The sequence below is a fragment of the Triturus cristatus genome, chromosome 7 (assembly GCF_964204655.1).
Source record: "Triturus cristatus chromosome 7, aTriCri1.1, whole genome shotgun sequence".
NCBI classification, from domain to species: Eukaryota; Metazoa; Chordata; class Amphibia; order Caudata; family Salamandridae; genus Triturus; species Triturus cristatus.
The window spans coordinates 1,616,704,573-1,616,719,500 of record NC_140590.1 but is presented as its reverse complement, the minus strand read 5'-3'; the positions used below and the strand labels follow the sequence as shown (position 1 = coordinate 1,616,719,500).

Sequence of the window (14,928 nt, the reverse complement as noted above, 5' to 3'; positions counted from 1 at the left end):
AAGTTACAAACTTCTTAAATTGTAACATGATGTGTATCTTGTCCCACAGTTGTGGTGTTTTGGACCGCGCACTCTGAGTCAAAGTGTGATGCTGCCAGGAGCAGGGTCACGTGGTATGGTACCCCTAGCCCCCGCCTGGCAGGCTGGTACCCGGAGTAAATGATGCTGCGCAGAGTTTGTAGGGCGGATGCAGTTTATGGAGTCGGGGTGGTGTCATGTTCCTGGTGGAGGGCGGAGCCTGTCCTCTGGGGGCTGCACGTCTCTGCCCGGGACACAGAGTAAAACAGAACAAGTGAGAGATGCAGAGGAAAAGAGACAGAACAACTCTAGCTGTGACCAGAGACACCCAAAACAAGGCAAAGTGAGATCCTGAGAAAAGAGACGCCACTCCGGAGACACAGGAAAAGAAGTAAGGATCTATATATCCGGAACAGAAAAGCCACTGAGCTAAACCTGCGACATTCAGGACCGGCCTGGGAAAGAAGAACGAGCAAAAGAGACAGCCCCCCAAAGACAGCTCCAAAGAGTGAGAAATACTCGGGACAGAAAACCCGCTAGAGACTGGAAGAAGAGACAACCAAAATATGGGAAAACAGAGTTGAGAAAAGAGACTCCCTTTCACAGGCAGAGAACACTGGAGAGTGCACGTGAGGCAGACGAGCACCTAGAGATCATTAGCCTTGGAGACGAGACAACCAGAACCTGGGGAAACAGACCCTGAGAAAAGAGACATCTCTCCAAAGATAAAGTGCACCGCAGGGTGCTTTAGGAACCGACGAGCTGCTCCCAGGCTGGGCCTGGAACAAGAGACGTAGAGAAAAGGGACATCCCATCCAAATTCAAAGTGCACTAGAGAGTGACTATAACATGGGAGAAGAGACATCATACTTCTGAGAGAACAGGCCTTGAGAAAAGCGCTCCCTTCCCCCTTCATGAGAACTCTATTAAGACCGAATATTCCATTCATGACACTACAACAGAAAAGAGACATCACCGTGAACACGAACCACTAAAAAAGTTCTGTCAGGAGACAGCCTTGGTGACAAAACCTATCTAGAGTTCGAGAGAAGAGAGTGGGCCCTGACTAAGAGACCACATTTAGGGAGCCTGTGAGACACCATGGAGCTGCCTCTGAGGGCAAACATGCGCAGTCTCTAGGAGAACAGACGCTCGGAGCCGGAGGAAAGAGACCGCACAAGACGACGAGCGACGTGCAAGAGAATGTGTAAGTCTATGGGACACACTCGCGCCTCAGGAATAGGGAAATAACGAAGTTTGATTAAGAAACCTGCACGAAACACAGTTTTTAGGACAGATCCTCTCAGCGTGGACTCTGACAGGCGCGCAGTCCCACGAAGAGACACACTCCATCACACAGAAACAAGCTCTTTTAATTCGACTGCTTTCGGTGTAAACGGCAGTAGTAGAGACATCTGCATACCAAACAAACAAAGAGGCACTCTATAATTGTAATTGCATTTGTATAGCGCTTCATACCCCTTACAAGGCGCTAAAGCTACAGTACCATAGTGTCTCCAAGAGAGACTGAAAACGGAGGGGTCCAGCGGGCAGACTGCTACAGCAGACAAGCATCCCAGACGGACTGTGCAGTGAGACAGCAGCACCAGAGAGGCGTCGGAAGGGGCGAAGTCTTGGAGACACTCCGGCAGCACCCGAGGTGAGTGTGCAAGGGGGTGACTTCGTGCAGCAGCGTAGCAAGGAGGCCGCAGGCCCTGGTGCAAGCAAGGAAAATGTCCCTTTAGGCTGCGCTTGGGGTAGTAGAAACAGATATTATCCAAGTTCAATGGGCCTCGGTGCCGCTGCACCCGCTGCACCAGTGATAACTGTGCCCCCGACTTCATCCAGGGAATCTGTCATTTTCCTCTTCCAAAAAGTGATGTAAAACTCTGGCTACAGGACACATCTTGGGCCAACGACATCGACATTGGAAATAGCAGCAAAGTGGCAAATAGCAACCCGTCCCAAATCAACAGCTTACACATAAAAAAAAAAAATCAGACAAGCTCTTTCCTTTCATGAAACTTCCCAGTTACAATGGTTGCCACTGGGCCGTTTGCTGGCAGACAAGGTTTTGGACATCCGCTGGGTTGATACAGGGGGTTAGTTTGGTTTCAGCTGCTGTTTGTGGCTGTTATTGACGTCTGATGGTTACTGATTTAATTCCCCTCTCGTGGCTGGCTGTTGGTGTCTGATAGAGTTTATTGATTCTATCGCTTGCATTTTTAATTACCCAATCGATTTGTTTCTCGCTTACCCCCAAGCTTGTCCATTGAAAACAATTTGTAAATGGACAGCTGAAATTTCCCTCAGAGGAATGTGAAACATTGTAACTGCAAAACCAAAGCTTGAGTGAGATTTTGAATTTAACACCATTTTATATTCTGTAAAAACTGCAACACAATTATCTGTTAGTGTTAATGTTGCAGTTGTCATGTGTTTGTGTGTTTTCATTTACATCTCCTATACATTTTTCAAAGTGCTACATGCCCCTGATAGTTGCTTCAGGGCACACATGTGGCACTATTTTGCAATATTATTAGCTGTGTTATTGGACCTTTGGTGCAACCGTCTCCTGCTCCGAGGAGAATGTCCGCGTCATTAGAGACCTTTTGAATTTTTTAGTGTTTTGGAAGCTCCCCCTTTGCCATGGCAGCGGCTCGGGTAGGGTTACAGGTGAGATCATGAAATGGGATCCTAGGCTGGCAAGGTGGAAAGAAGGCGTCTCACCTACCGGGCCACGTGGTACGTCACCGCGCCCCGCCCTCTGGGAACACAGGGGAGTGGTGCAGCCAGGACAAGGGGCAGGGAGCAGTGTCCCTGAAGGCAGTGTTGTGTCAGTGTAACCCTCGTCACTCCTGCAGAAGGCATCGTGGGGGTCACATCTCTTCCACGCCCAGCAGGGGTCGCTCTGAGGGGCCACAGCAGGAATGGCAGAGGGGTGACTTTTGCTTTTCGCATTATGTAGTCTTGGATGTATCTGTAACTTGTTAATCTGTACCTTTAACTGCGAGTACCTGTCAGTAGTTTAACCTACTTCCATGCTACTCTCATTCTGTATGTAATTTACTTCGCTCTGACACCTCTGGGTGAGGTTCGCGCTATATTAAAATGAAGAAATAAATAAACTGCCCTGCTCCACCAATCCTATCACTTTCTAACATGGGGGCACAGTGGGCATACTCACCGTTGGGGTCACTGTGCAGTGTACATCCATCGCAGCCTCTGCCCGTAGGGGGCCAAGAGCCACTTCCACAGAGGACTCATCTGCCCTACCCATTGGTGCCTCTCATAGGAAGACTTGTGGTGTCATGACCACCAATCCCTGCGGAGGAGGTGCCATGCCCACCAATCCCTGCGGAGGAGGTGCCATGCCCACCAATCCCTGCGGAGGAGGTGCCATGCCCACCAATCCCTGCGGAGGACTGCAGCAGGACTTGTGGTGTCAACCCCACCAATCCCTGCGGAGGACTGCAGCAGGAATTGTGGTGCCAACCCCACCAATCCCTGTGGAGGACTGCAGCAGAACCCGTGGTGCCAACCCCACCAATCCCTGCAGAGCACTGCAGCAGGACTTGTGGTGCCATGCCCACCAATCCCTGCGGAGGACTGCAGCAGGACTTGTGATGCCAACCCCACCAATCCCTGCGGAGCACTGCAGCAGGACTTGTGGTGCCATGCCCACCAATCCCTGCGGAGGACTGCAGCAGGACTTGTGGTGCCATGCCCACCAATCCCTGCGGAGGACTGCAGCAGGACATGTGGTGTCATCCCCGCCAATCCCTGCGGAGGACTGCAGCAGGACTTGTGGTGCCAAGCCCACCAATCCCTGCGGAGGACTGCAGCAGGACTTGTGGTGCCGTCCCCACCAATCCCTGCGGAGGACTGCAGCAGGACTTGTGGTGCCAAGCCCACCAATCCCTGCGGAGGACTGCAGCAGGACTTGTGGTGCCAAGCCCACCAATCCCTGTGGAGGACTGCAGCAGGACCTGTGGTGTCATCCCCGCCAATCCCTGCGGAGGACTGCAGCAGGACTTGTGGTGCCAAGCCCACCAATCCCTGCGGAGGACTGCAGCAGGACTTGTGGTGCCAAGCCCACCAATCCCTGTGGAGGACTGCAGCAGGACTTGTGGTGTCATCCCCGCCAATCCCTGCGGAGGACTGCAGCAGGACTTGTGGTGCCATGCCCACCAGAATAGAATAGAATAGAATCTTTATTGCTCAGTTAATTAAAACCATTGCAATTATTGACATATAAAAACCATGAGTTAAATACAATTGAGGATTAAAAGAGAAAATGACAAATATATATTTACAACAAGATTAGCTTCAAATAAAAACAAAAAGGGTAATTATGATGATTTCTGTGAAAAGGAAAGTCAGTTTGTTTTGCGCCTGAGTATTGTCCAAGCTATGGTGTTTATTGCTGGGCCTGTTGGATCATGGGGCACCCCTGCAGTGTTATTGTGTCCTGTTTTTACCATTCGGATATCGGCCATTACCCATATCAAGCAAATGTTTTTCTATCAATTTTGGGTTTCACTTCGTTAGTATGCGTCGGCCTGTTTTCGCCCTCTGTCATTCTTGTTTCTTAACTGCTTTGTCCAAGAATTTGACGACGTGGCTTGCTAATTGAATGTTCGCTCCGTCCAAGCAGGCCTTTACTGCCTGCCGGCGTGTTCTTATGCCCAGCCTGTTGAAATGCTTTTTTAGGAGGGATCTACGCTCTGCGTCTAGACCTTTACAAGTGCATAGTAGGTGGAGGATGTCTTCCTTTGAGTTCCCACAAACTCGGCAGTTGATAGTTTCTTTAGGTCTTAACCATGGAGGAAGATGGTTTTGCACTGGCAGTTGGCCCAGCCGTAGACGTAGGAACTTCTCCTTTGTACGCCTAGTAAACCCGATTCCTAGGTAGCTTTGGAAGTGGCTGGTTGTGTAGCTTTGAATGACTGTCCAGCCATGGGCCCGGGTTGCTAGGCTTGCTTTGTCCTCGATTAACGACAAGGATCTAACTGATTTGTTGACCAATTGTTTAAAGATGTTATGAGATACGCTGCTCATCCAGGCTTCTTGAAGACACAAAGAATTTAAGGAGTGGTTAAGATGTAGCGCGGCCGCGCTCTTGCTCTTGCTTTCCATCTCTTTCCATAGGTGGTGATTTAGGGTTGTAGGTTCCCCTCTCTTTATTTTGTGCCAACTTTTGGCATAGGCACCCATTCGCTCTAGAGTTTGGTTTCTCAGGCCAAATTCCAGCCTAATTTGTGCCTGGGAGGTGTAGTTGGGCAGACTGAAGATTATTCTCATTGCCTTCGCTATTGTGCTATTCCATTGCTGGGCGTCCCTTCCTCGGAGGCATTCGCTACCGTAGGTCAGGGCCGATGTTAGTTTTGCCTGTAGCACTTGAAGCAGAGGTGTAAAGCTTCGGCCAACTGCTTTTGTTTTGAGGTTCCTTAGTGCAATCCCTACGCTAGTGCCCCTCCGTTTTATTGTTTCCTTTTGCTGGTTGAATGAGCCCTTTCTATCAAAGATTACCCCCAGGTACCTATACTCCTCTACAGTCTCCAGTATGGATCCTCCCATGTGCCAGTGAAATCCTGCTGATGACCTTATTGCGTTAATCCTCATTGTTTTGGTTTTTGAAAGATTGATGGTAAGGTTATTGTCTATCGAGTACTTAAACGTGGTGCTGATCAGATGTTGTAGCCCTATCGGTGTTCTGCTTATTAGGGCAATGTCGTCAGCATACATTAAGTTGGAGATAGTGAGGCCTCCTAGGCTAGGGGCATGAGAGTTAGTTTCGTCCAGCAGTTGTGCCAGGTCGGACATAAAAATGTTGAAGAGTGTTGGAGCTAGGACACAGCCTTGTTTTAAACCTTTCGTGGTCGTTATTTTTCTTGAAAGGAAATCTCCTGGCCCTAGCTTGACTTGGACCCATGTGTCCGTGTGAAGTAGGATCAGCTGTGTAAGAAGGCCTGATGGGATGTTCTTTTTTTTCAGTTTTTCCCATAGTAGGTTTCTGTTGACTGTGTCAAATGCTGAGGTGAAGTCAATGAAGCATACATACAGGGGGAGGTTAGCTGCCTTTGTAGCGTCAATGAGGAGCGAGAGAGCTAACATGTTTGATGTTGTACCCATTTGTTTACGGAATCCTGTCTGGGTTATAGGAATAACTGCATTTTCTTCTGTCCAGTCCTGAAGCTCCTCTAATAGGAGACCGGCGTAATATTTGGCTTCGTTGTCAATTAGGGCTATTAATCTATAGTTTTTTGGATCCTTTACATTGCCCTTCTTATGTATTGGTGCTATTATCGAGCCTTTCCATGATGCTGGGATAGTTGCAGTGTCTGTTATCTGCTTGAAGAGGGGCACTAGGGCTGCTGCCCAATAGTCCGGATTTTGTTTATACAATATTGGGGGAATCCCATTAGGGCCTGGCGCCCCCTCCGCTTTCCCCATCGCAATCCTGCTTATTATTTGTTTTTCCGTAGGGTCAAATGCATTCCTACCCAGTTGTAACGTCCATGTTGGGCTATTTTTGATCTTATCCATTCGCCTGGTGGTTGGGGGCTGTGACGCTGTGTTGAAATGTGCCTGGAGATGATTGGCCCAGGCTTCCTCGGATACATAGGAGTCAATGGTCGGAGTCCTGGGGTTCTGGAGTGAATTAACTGTTTTCCAGAATCTTCGGCTTGTGTTGGTTCCTTTAGCATCGTGTAGAAATCTTGCCCACATTTCTTCCTCTTCTTCCCTTTTACCCTGCCAAATAATTCTCTTTTTTTCCTGTTTTAAGTTTTGCATCTCCAATTGGATTAATGGGTCCGGTCCGTCGCGATGTAGTTTACGCAGCAATTTATTGATGTTACTTTTCAGGAGCTTTATCTTGATGTTTTGATTTGAGGCCTTGTCGCGGTTGCCAGTTAAGTCAGTTCTCTCTCCTTGACTTTTATAGCTTTGATGCCGTGTCTTAGATTTCCTTGTGTGGGCCTGTCCCAGGCTACTCGTGAAATGTTCCCAAGCGTTTAGGTACTCAGTGTTATTTGTGATGCACTTTTCCCACCAGCTTTTTGCGTCAGTTGTAAGGCCTGCCAGGTTTGACGTGTTGCATTTAATTCTTTTTTGTACCAACTGCAGTGAACAATCCATGTTTATCACTGGTCTGGCTTGCACCACATCCAGGAAGTTGAGACCAAATTCTTGGGGCTGATGGTCGCTAGCAGACATTGTGCCAATTCGGAAATCCGTGATTTTTGCGAAGAGGTGCAAGGATACAAATGTGAAGTCTATAGAGGAGCTGACTGTTGAATTATGAAAGGTAGCTGACGGGGGGTTATCATTTGCAAAGCGGCCATTTAGTGCTGCCAGATTAAGGTGTTCTAAGTCCTTGGTGCTTGAGCTTGACAACCGGTTTTGGTTAGCCCATTTGCTTGTTGCTTGTTGTGGGATTTCCCATGCAAGGAACAGTTCTTCTAACGATGTGTCCCTTGTTTGAGGCCCTCCTAGAAACATATTGAAGTCCCCTGTAACTATGAGGCTTGTGTTCGCTGTCTCTATCAATGTTTTTGAGATCTCTTCTACCAGGATGGACATTCCTGTTTTTTTCCCCCGGGGATGTAGATATACATTCGTCAACCTTAGATTTTGTTTGAACCTTTTCCCCTCACTTCTAGTTCTATTGTGAGGATGCAGTTGTTGCCTGTCTGTTTCGCATTTGTGTACTTTGATTCGTTAAAGGTCTTTATTGCGGTGTATATTGTAAGACCACCCTTTGGATGGCCGTATTTCGTGATTCTAATCGCTGGGAGGTGATATGTGTTAAAGCCTTGGATATGAAATGGTTGTTCTAGCCAGGTCTCCTGTAAGGCTATTACATCAAATGTTTGAAGATAGGAAAGTAACTGGAGGTCGTCTCTTTTATTTCCTAAGCCATTAATATTCCAAGAACATATTCTTAGTTGTTGCTGTATGACTGGATTTTGTTGAGTGTTTTGTCAAGACTTTCCGGACCTTGTGCTTATTGTCCTTGCTATCCAGTTCCAGTCAGTTTGGTCAATTGGGCGTTGGTCTTGCCTGTTTGTCCTGGACGGTGAGTGGCTTCTAGCCCCCTTTAGGACGCTTTCAGTTTTACCTTGTGGTAGCTTGCTTGTTGGCTCGTGGATTTGTCTCTCTTTATGTACCTGGCGTAGTGGTTCGGGGTAACCTGTTATTCCCATTATTTTTAAGCGAATCCCCCAAGTTAGAAAGTTTGACTCAAATTCCATAATTCTCTTCACTGTTTCATTCCTTAGCCATGTTGTTTTTGTAATCTCCAAATTTGACAAGTGGTAATTATGGATAAATTCCACTGCCGCTAGGTCTTTTGTGCTGATGTCAGTCAGGTTGCTAATAGTAGATAATAAGAGTAAGATATTGCCTCGGTTGAGGATGTCCCCGCTCCCTCTTGAGTTGTAGTCTGGAATGAACAGTTTTGTGCTACTATCGGTTTCCGCCTGGATGGACTCCCGTTGGTTGTCGTCTTTTGGGCCCTTATCCCTATATGGGATTTCGTTTATTATGACAGGTTTTAGGTCCTCCCTCTGCCCTTCCCAGATTGTCATGTTGGCCTTGACTCTGGTGTCTTCTTATGGGGGCGGGCTTTTACTTCTGTCTGCCATTAATCCCTCCCTTAAGATTGTGAGGGTGTGGTTTTTAATTTGTGGAGGCTCTTCCGCCTTCCTAGCTGGTGGGATTGTTGTGATTGTGGACAAGTTTGCTGTGTCTTCTACTGCTTCTTCTTCTGGGGCTTCTGCTGCTGCAGCTTCCGGGAAGGTGGTTGCCCTGTGGAAAAAAGTTTGTATGTTAAACATCTTCTTTCTTCCTTTCCTTTTTTGTTTTCGTAATCTTTTGTTTACTGCCTTGGGTTCTTCCTTACTTGCCTTTCCCATAGCGTCATTAAGGGCAGTTGTCGCTGTGTCAGGATGAGGCCCTTGTGTGTGTTTAAGTTGTGTATCTGTTTGTGGCAGGACTTCGCTCCTTTGGATGGCAGGTGGCTGCCTTAAGGTTTTCCCTAGGGTCTCCGCATAGGTATCGTTGGTCGGTTTGTTAACTTCTAGGCCGGTTCGACTATTTGGCTCAGTTTGTCCTTTTTGGCTGTTTTGTGTAGTAGATAAGTTCTGTGTTTTTGTAGTAACTGGGTGTTCGCTGGGTAGTTTTAATTGTTGTATTTGACCTTCTTTCCCAGATCCTGGGTTGTTGTAGGTTGAATTTTTCGTTTTTTGTTTTAGGTCTGCTAGGATGTCTCCCAGGAGTTGAGGGAGGGTAGTGAGTTTGTCTACTATTGTGTAGCATGCGCAGCTCGGCTGCTCTATTTTTGTTTCCGCTTGGACCCTCTTTATCATGCAGTTCATGTCTGCCAGCTTGTTATCAATTTTGGCTACGTGAATAGCCAGAAAGTTCAGGAGGGATAGTTGGATGTCCATTTTTTCCGAGTGATACTGCATTGCCTTTATGGATAATTGGAGTGTGTTTAGCAAGGATGACCATAGTACATCTGCGCTTTTTGGGAGGTCTTCTGTTGGCGGCGTCCTCTGGGAGTCATCAGTTGGTCGGATCTTCTCAGGGTCTTGCTTTCTTTCTGGATTGCTGACGTCGAGCTGTATGGCAGAGGGTGAATATGATGCTACCAGCCTCTCCCATTCTTCTGTTGTTAGCTGAGCATACTCTTCCATGTTAGAGGATGCAGATTGGGTAGGGACCTGGCTTGTGTCAGAGCTTCTGTTTTTTTCCAATGGATCGATTGCTTCTAATGGCTCCCTTGCCTGTGTTTTCTCTGGTTTGCTTGCCCATCCCGCCCCATTGGCTAAAATGTTTACCGTGTCCTCGTTTGCTGCAGTTTCTACACCTTTCAGCTTTAGTTCTGTCTCTCTGTCCCGCCCCATGTCGGAATTATCTCTATCTGGCTGAGTCACCAGAATGTAGTGCTGATCCCGAGGTGGGACCTTTACAGTCCTCATAGTACAGCTGATGCTCCCTGTGGTGGGTTCTGCTTTGTTTTTTTCGCAGACTTATTAAGGGGCTCTGGAGGTAGCTCTGGGGATGGCTCAGTTAGAGTTTTCTGCTCGATGGGTCCTAATGAATCTATTTTTCTTGCGGGGTTTTGCTCGTCACAGCTGTTCGATATCCCTGTTGCTGGATCTTGGGGCTGTGCTATCACCTGGGTTACAATGTTTGGCTCCAGGGGAAGACCCCTTTTGGTGGTGGGATCTGTGTTTGTGGTATTGTACCCACTGTTGTAGTGGTTATTTGTGTTTTCAATTTGTGTGCTCCTGTCCTCTGGTATGTAAGAAACCCACATTTTTGTGCCGTGCTTCTCTTTGATGCCTTCGCGGTGATTGGTTTGCGTGCCCCCTTGTGGTACCATTGGCGAGGGCAGCCCCTTCAGGTTGCTGTTTGTGGAGCTTAGATAAGAGCCGGGCTCTTTCAGAAATGAGAAAAAGGAGTAAATTTTAGGTTGAGCGCTCTTTCTCTCCGTTTTGCTGTTGTTGAGGGCTGTTCTTTCTGTAATTTCTCTGATTTCTGTGATTTCTGTAATTTCTGGCGTTAGATCTAACAACACGGCATTTTCTTGTTCTGTCAACGCGGTGACTGTGTCTGTATTGGTGTTACATTTCCGCTTGTTGGCCCTGCGTCGTTTGGCAGGAACGTTGTCATTTTCAGTTGCTTTCCTAATTTTGCCTGACCTCATTGTGTGCTTGGTCTGGCACAAGCTCCTGAAGGTCCTTTTTTTTTTTTTTTATTTCGGGCTTCTATGTGCCGCCAACTAAATCAGGATTCTTGTGTTCCTTTGGCGTAGAGGATTGGTTTTTTTTTTTTTTTTTTTTTGAAACCGTTTATTGCAATCTCAAATATATACAAGTATGGGCCTACAACCTTCCGGCCGGCCGCTAAAGTGACAGAAGCAAATGACATACATACAATAAGGCACCTGACTTTGCAGAGACGATAAAGCAGGAGGTATCAACAACGTGGGCCACATGACTCTGAGCCCACAATACGGTTTCGTTTTATACAACACAACAACATAAAACCACACCCGCAAGGCAACCCGCGATCGAAAATGACGACACGTGCTCCTCCAGTGGGGGACCCCAACCATCCAAAGAAATCCAGAGAGGGGAAGGGAAACAGATCCGGGACTGGGAGAACAATGTGCCCGGGGCTGAGGGAGGGGGTCAACTTGGGGGATGGAGCTGGTGAAGTGGGAGGCAACAACGGCGGCTCGCAAATACCCCCGCGGTAGGCGTTCCAGGGGCCCCATATCTTCACCCATGCCCCAGGCTTACCCCGCGCCACATACACCACCTTTTCTCGGAACATGCACCAATCCATGTGTTCTTTCCAGGCTGACACCGCCGGGGGCCTCTGGGATCCCCACAGTTGAGCAATGTCACGTTTAGCTATCATATATCCCAGAGTCACCCATCGCGTCTGCGGAACCGAGTAATCGGTCGGTTCCCACACATTCAGCAAGCATCTCCTCGCTTCAGGCAACAGCGCGACATGCGTAACCGCTCGCAGGACCTCATGCACACCACGCCAGAATCGCTCCACCCTCGGACATTCCCACAGGATGTGCAAAAAAGTCGCCAAAGCACCACACCCACGCTTACACAATCCATCCTCGGCATAGCCCATACGCAGAAGCCTTGGCCCCGTCATATACACCCGGTGGAGTATCTTAAGCTGGACGAAGCGAAGGCGAGCCGGGATGGCCACCTCCTTCGGAGAGGCCACCGCGGAAATCCAGTCCTCGTCGTCCAACTCCAGCCCATCGGCAACCCAAGCCTCGCGGAGGCCTGTCAGTAAGCCCGAGCGGTCATTTATCAATTTCTTGTAAATGAGGGAAATCGTGCTGTCCGGAACGTGGCCATCTAGCACTCTATCCTCCAGGGGGGAGGACTCCGGGATGGAGGCAACGTCTGGGAAGACGGAACCCAGTGCGTGACGGATCTGCAGGTAGCGAAAGTATTCACTGCCCTGCAGCTGAAACTCCGCCTGCAGCATCTCGAATGTTTTGAATCCTCCCCTCGTCCAGAGATCTCCCACTGTACTGATGCCTATCATGTCCCACCTCTCGAAGCCCTTCGAGGTCCACAAAGAGCCCAGCCTCTCCGACGCATACAACGGTGACGCTCGGGTTAAACGGTCCTTCCATCCCATAGCTGCATTAGCCGCGTGCCATACTCGCACCATGACACGCGTGGGTCCCGTCAAGCGGGAATCGGGCACGCTAGTGTAGAGCGCTCGATTGTAGTCGCCACCGGGCAGGAGCATTTTGTCCATTTCAAATGCCGGGTTTAGGGCGGGCCCATAGAAACCGTGATTAATTGCAGCTATCTGGGAGGCCCAGTAATACCGCTTAATATCCGGGAGGGCAATCCCTCCGTCGTACCACGGGAGCGTCAATTTTGCCAGAGCTATACGCGGCCTCCCGTCCCAAAACAGACGGCGCTGCAAGCTTTCCACCTCACGGAAGTAGCGCGCCGGGACCAAGTCCATAGTGTTCTGGAGAGCGTACAGAAAGCGCGGCAATGACATCATCTTGAACAATGCCGCCCGGCCGAGCGGCGAGAGCGGCAAGCGCCGCCAGCACGCGACGTCCTCCTTCAAGCGCTGGAGGGGGGGAAGCAGATTTCGCTCGTAGCGGGCCACCGGGTCCAGCGTAATATAGACCCCCAGGTATCGAAATCCCTGCGAGGCAATCTGGATCGGACAACCCCGGGGGAGGACAGGAGCCTCCCCGGAAAGCACATAGACACAGGATTTAGCCCAGTTGATGACAAGGCCTGAATTACGGCCAAAGGAGCGCAAAACATCGACCAGGACAATCAGTGACTTGCGCGGGGAGGCTAAGTACAAAAGGATATCGTCAGCGTAGAGGGACACGCGGTCCTCATACTCGGGGGTCCAACGGAGACCACGGATAGAAGGGTGCCACCGCAGCCACTCCGCCAGGGGTTCCAAGGCCAGTGCAAAAAGGAGTGGCGACAGGGGACAACCCTGTCGCGTGCCCCGTCCCAGCACGAATGGGGCCGAGACTCGACCATTCACCACCACCTGTGCCAATGGGTCCGAGTACAACAATTTGACCCAACTGATGAATCCCGGGCCAAATCCAAATTTCGCCAGCATCGCCCAGATGTAGGGCCATTCGAGCGTGTCGAACGCCATGGTGGCGTCTAAGGACGCCAAGATGGCCGGCTCCCGCACGAACGGAACACGCGCCAGCACCCCGTGCAAGCGCCGCAGATTAAGGGCCGTATTGCGATGGGGAATAAAGCCGGACTGGTCTTGGTGGACCAAATCGCCCACCACGCCGACCAGCCGGTTGGCGAGCACCTTGGCGAGGATTTTAGGCTCCGCGTTCAAGAGCGAGATAGGCCGGTAGGATGTGACCCGGTCTCGCGGTCTCCCCTCCTTGTGGATAACCACGATGGTAGCCAGACGCTGGTCCGGCGGGAGGGAGCCCCGCGAGTGGGCCGCAAGGAACATTGCGCGGAGATGGGGTGCCAGTACATCCGGTCGCAGTTTATACAACTCGATAGGAATGCCGTTCGGGCCCATGGCCTTGCCAGAAGCGACTGAACGGATAGCGAGGGCAATTTCGTCCGAGGTGGGGACGGCATCCATCAACTCCCTGTCCTCCATTGAGAGGGAGGGCAGCGCGATGTCACGCAGCAGGGCATGGGAATCCTCCTCCGGGCAGGGAGAAACCGGGGAATATACCTCGCGGAAATAATCTGCGAAGCAAGAGACAATGCCTTCCGGCTCAGTAACACGTACACCATCCATTCTCTCAATCAGCGGGACCACACGACTAGCTCTCTCCTTCTTATCCAACCACGCAATCAACTTGCCAGCCTTATCACCCACATCATACAATCGCCCCTGTTGCTCTCTGCTGAGGCCCCTGGCCGCCTCCGTGACGAGGGACCTATAGGCCGCCTGCTTAAGGTGTAGAACGTGCAGCGCAGCGTCAGTCACCCCACTCCCCAGATCCCCCTCCAGTTCAGTAATTTCGGCCTCCACCCGGGTCACCTCCTCCTGTGCGCGCCTCCGGGCATGGGAAATAAAGGAGAGGGCCTCCCCTCTAAGCACTGTCTTGAAAGCCTCCCACAGGGAGATGGCCGACGAGACAGACCCCACATTCTCCTCAAAATACCGTTGCAAGGATTTAATCAAGTCCGCACGAATAGTGGGGTCGCGCAGGTACCAGGCATTGATTGGAGCTACCCTGCCCTCCCCCCTCGGGAAGACATCAAAGTGCAACAGGAGTGGGGAATGATCTGAAATACCCCGCGCCAAGTGGCGCACCTCCCCCACTCTCCCGGCATAGGCCGCAGGGACAAGGACATGATCAAGCCGCGAAAGGCTACCATGGGCCCCCGAATGGAAGGTGTATTGCAGCTGAGTGGGATGCTTTAGACGCCAACAGTCCACCAATCCCAGTGTGTCCAAAAGGCCAGACAGCCACGCTTGTGCCCGGGGGAGGTCCCTAGGGGGATAGCGATCCATAGTCCCAGAGGCCACCGCATTGAAGTCCCCCCCAACCACCAGAAGCCCCCCCGGAAGGTCAAGCAGGAGGTGTCCCAGGTCCGCAAAGGTGGTGGACTGTAACCCCGGTGGGACGTACACTGAGACAAAGACGACTACTTTGCCCTCCATTCTCCCCACCAAGACAGTGCAGCGTCCCCTCTCATCATGGCGCACCTCGTCTATTTCTAGCGGGAGCGAGGTCTTGACCATAATGCCCACCCCTCGTGAGCCTGATGTGAAGCCCGAGTGGGCCACCAAACGATAGCCACGCCGATTCATGGCACAAAAGGTGTTACCAATGAGGTGCGTCTCCTGCAAAAAGACCACATCAGGCGAAAT

General features: G+C 50.4%; 1 protein-coding gene across 1 annotated transcript in view; it reads left to right on the top strand.

Annotated features, from left to right (window-relative positions):
• Nucleotides 1–275: 275 nt before the first annotated feature.
• Nucleotides 276–14,928, top strand: part of REM1 (RRAD and GEM like GTPase 1) — a 79,781-nt gene continuing 65,128 nt past the window's right edge. The window contains exon 1 of the mRNA XM_085619539.1: nucleotides 276–1,678. The gene's annotated coding sequence lies outside the window, so the exon portion shown is untranslated. The remainder of the gene's footprint in view (nucleotides 1,679–14,928) is intronic.